Consider the following 5000-nt stretch of genomic DNA (forward strand, 5'->3'; position numbering starts at 1 on the left):
TTCCATTCATCATCTACTTCACGCTTCATAGTCCCCAGCCATGTAGGCATGGGTCTTCAATGCATATATTTAAGACTAATGTAAATAAGATAGTGTTTTACATGTATATACTTAAAGGCTAGTGTAAATAAGGTAGTGTTTTACATGCATATACCCGAGACTAATGTAAATAAGGTAGCGTTTTTCATGTATATACTTAGAGGCTAGTGTAAATGAGGTACTGTTTTACATGTATATACTTACTGGCTAGTGTAAATAAGGTAGCGTTTTTTATGTATATATTTAAAGGCTAGTGTAAATAAGGTAGTGTTTTACATTTACATACTTAAAGGCTAGTGTAAATAAGGTAGCGTTTTACATGTATATACCTAAAGACTAGTATAAATAAGGTAGCGTTTTACATGTATATACTTAAAGACCAGTGTAAATAAGATAGCGTTTTGCATGTATATACTTAAAGACCAGGTTAAATAAGGTAGCGTTCTGCACGTATGTACTTAAAGACCAGGGTAAATAAGGTAGTGCTTTTATGTATATTCCTAAAGACCAGTGTAAATAAGATAGCGGTTTACATGTGTATACTTAAAGGCCAGTGTAAATAAGGTAGCGTTTTTCATGTATTTACTTAAAGGCCAGGGTAAATAAGGTAGCGTTTTGCATGTATATACTTAAAGACCAGGGTAAATAAGGTAGTGCTTTTATGTATATTCCTAAAGACCAGTGTAAATAAGATAGCGTTTTACATATGTATACTTAAAGGCCAGTGTAAATAAGGTAGCGTTTTTCATGTATTTACTTAAGGCAAATGGAAATGAGGTAGCGTTTTTCATGTATATACTTTAAGATCAGTGTAAATAAGGTAGCGTTTTCCATGTATATACCTATAGACCAGTATGAATAATGTAGTGTTTTCCATGCATATATTTTTTTATGCATTAATCAAATCATTGTTTTTTTTTTTTCATATAATTTGCAAGTATTAATCTTCAAATATCAAAATCGTATTTTGAAAATAAGTACATTACTCCTCATTGTTGTTATTTTTTTTTTTTTTTTTTTTTTTTTTTTTTTTTTTTGGGTGTCTCAATGTACTACTGACGTATATGTTTTAACTTTAGGAAACCGAAGATATGCTGCTCATCATCATGGCTTAAAATAGCCTTTGGCGCAATATTGCTGGTGTCGAAATTTAAGAGTTGAACAGACTTCACTTGGATGATAGGATGCGCATATCCGTGGGGACTTTTTATCACCTTTCACACGCTTCCGAAACACTCTCTTCTGTTTTAAGTAAATATTTCATAATTATATAGATACATACATATAATATGTTCCACATGTTTCATTTTGAATTATAAATATTTCTGTTTTCGTAAGGCTGGCATTCGTTTTCTTGGACTTTGATTTTATTATTTGTTAATTCGGTAACACTTGAATGTACGACACAGAAATTGTGATTATATATATATATATATATATATATATATATATATATATATATATATATATATATATATATATATATATAATAGTTACTTATATGTATACATATGTGTATGAATACTGTTTTATATACATATATATATATAGTTACTTATATGTATACATATATATATATATATATATATATATATATATATATATATATGTATATATATATATATATATGTATGTTTATATGTATATATATGTATGTATGTAGTATCTATCTATCTATCTATATATATATATATATATATATATATATATATATATATATATATATATATATATATATATATATATATATATACTGGTTTTGTTTTGTGGTGGGACTTTGTCCCACACTAAACCTCCTCGCGTTGAATCCTTTTAGCAACGAAGTACTGTGTCTTTTGAGTACATTTGAAACAAGTTCATTGTGTTAACTTTCATCACCGTGTACAGAATTTACCCAATTCTATGTGGGATCGCTCTTACATGATTTTCTCAGACTCCAAATTCCCTGAGCTAAAAATATCCCCTGAAAGAGGTTGTGTTGATATTTTCGATGATAAAGGTAGAATTGAAAACATCCCCTAAATGTTTTTAATTTGTATTATGTCTTTGTGTATGAGAGAGAGAGAGAGAGAGAGAGAGAGAGAGAGAGAGAGAGAGAGAGAGGAGAGAGAGAGAGAGAGAGAGAGAGAGAGAGAGAAAATTTCTAGGTTGCATCTTCAAAGCTTTTTGAATGTTATTATTTTATTTTTTGTGTATGAGAGAGAGAGAAAGAGAGAGAGAGAGAGAGAGAGAGAGAGAGAGAGAGAGAGAGAGAGAGAGAGAGAGAGAGAGAGAGAGAGAGAGATCTTTGGATATAGTAACCTGTAGCCCAGGATATTGTTGCCATGTATATCATGCAGGTACTCACTAACAAACTGGAGGTTGTCCCATCTGACATTTATCTTGATTGGTAGAGAAATCACGATGCGACAAAATCTTCATGCTCATAAGCTTGATCTTATAAAAACCAATTGTTTTTTTTTTTGTTTTTATAAAAACCAATTCGTAGGGTTTTCTATAAAAAAAATCGCAGTTTTTTTCTATGAAAATAGTTTTTTTTAATAAAAAAAACCACCTGTAGTTTTTCTATAAAAACCACTTGTAGTTATTTTTCTATAAAAACCACTTGTAGTTATTTTTCTATAAAAACCACTTGTAGTTATTTTTCTATAAAAACCAGTAGTTTTTTTTTCTATAAAAATCACGTAGTTTTTTCTATTAAAACCACTTTTATTTTTTTTTTAAAAATAACTTTTTATTCTATAAAAATCACTTAGTTTTTTTCTTTAAAAAACAGTTTTTTTTCTTTAAAAAAACATTTTTTTTCTTTAAAAAAACAGTTTTTTTCATTAAAAAAAACCCTTTTTAGTTTTTTTCTTCAAAAAGCACTTGTAGTTTTTTTTCTATAAAACCACTTGTAGTTTTTTTTTTCAGTAAAAAACAGTTATAGTTTTTTCTATAAAAACCACTTATAGTATTTTTATATAAAAATCACCCGCATTTTTTTTTATAAAAACCACCTGTAGTTTTTATTTATAAAAACCACTTGTAGTTTTTCATATTAAAAGCGAAATGTAATTTTTTATTTCAATAAAAACGACCTGTAGTTTTTTTTTTAAACTACTTGTAGGTTTTTTTTTTTTTTCTTCAATAAACGCACTTGTAGTTTATTCTATGCAATGAAACATCTGTGATTTGAGGGAAATCCGAGTGCGGTTATTAAAGGCTATTTTTAGGAGTTACAGCAATATACTTTAAAACAAGAATTGAGTAATCGTTCTCCACAAAATGGTATCTGACTGTGTCTGTAATTATCCTTATTTTTAAAGTTCATATTTTTGGGGTAAAGATTGCGAAACCATTTAAAGAATAAAAATACGTTTTGCTTTGCATTCCGATCAATTTAATTCCATCATCATCATCATCTCCTCCTACGCCTATTGACGTAAAGGGTCTCGGTTTGATTTCGCCAGTCGTCTCTATCTTGAACTTTTAAATCAATACTTCTTCCTGCGTCATCTCTTGCTTCACGTTTCGCAGTCCTCAGCCAGGTAGGCATGGGTCTTCCAACTCTTCTAGTGCCTTTTGGAGCCCAGTTAAAAGTTTGGTGAACTAATTTCTCCTGGGGTGTGAGAAGAGCATGCCCAAACCATCTCTATCTACCACTCACCATAATCTCATCCTCATATGGAACTCGGGTAATCTTTCAATTTAATTTAGCTTTATTAATTGGAAATTGAATACCTCGATTGATGCTTATTTAGATGTGTAAACATAGGATATTTTGAATTAGAAGAAAACTAGTTGTTATGTAGGGTGAGTATATTTTAACAGAATGACAAATTTTTACATGGTAGTGAAGATTTTGACAAAGTTTGTTGAAAATAGAATATTTTTTGACAAGAATATTTGAAAATCCTTAATGTTTGCAATCTCCTGTTATTTGTAAATTGTAAATTTGGAATTATCATAAATTATCTATTTGTGAAAGTCTAGTTTTGATGAGGTAAGAGCATCATCATCCGAAGTAACTAGTCCACTGTAGGACAAAGGCCTCAGACGTTTCCTTCTACTTGCATCTATTTATGGTCTTTCTATGCCAGTCTCTACCCGCACATTTTCTTAGTTCGCCATTCATCGTCTTTTCTTTACCCTGCTTCTTTTGCAATCTCTAGTGACCCATTCTCTTATTCGTTTTGTCCATCTATTATCTATAATTCTCATTATGTGTCTTGCCCATGTCTTTATCTTTTTCTAATATGTTCATATTTACATTTTCCCTAACCTCAATCTCTGTTAACGTCTCCAAAGATCTTGTATCTTGAGTTCCGGGAGTTGCAGAAGATAAAAGCTATTTTGGGACATTTTAGAGATAAAAATTAAAGATAATCGATTAAAAAAAAACCATCAGTATGATTACAATAGAACCATTTCTTTTGAGTTCCTTCAATCATTTGTTTCGTTATCATCACCTTTACACACACACATACACACTCAAACACACACACACACAAACAAACATACATATATTGAGCTATTCTGTGTATCAAGCAGCAAAAGCTCCAGAGTGATATGAAAAGAAATATATATATATATATATATATATATATATATATATATATATATATATGTATGTATATATATATATATATATATATATATATATATATATATATATATATGTATATATATATATATATATATATATATATATGTATATATATATATATATATATATATATGTATATATATATATATATATATATATATATGTATATATATATATATATATATATATATATATATATATATATATATATATATATTCCAATGTGTCTTTAGACCCCTTTTTGTCAAATTATTCACCATGTCCATAATTGAACGAAACTCTGAATATCACTTGTGTAAGTCAAGAGAGATTAGTTCACCAAACTTTCAACTGGACTCCACAAGGCACTAGAAGAGTTAGAAGTCCCAAGCCT

The sequence above is a fragment of the Palaemon carinicauda genome, chromosome 7, assembly GCF_036898095.1.
Source record: "Palaemon carinicauda isolate YSFRI2023 chromosome 7, ASM3689809v2, whole genome shotgun sequence".
Classification (NCBI taxonomy): domain Eukaryota; kingdom Metazoa; phylum Arthropoda; class Malacostraca; order Decapoda; family Palaemonidae; genus Palaemon; species Palaemon carinicauda.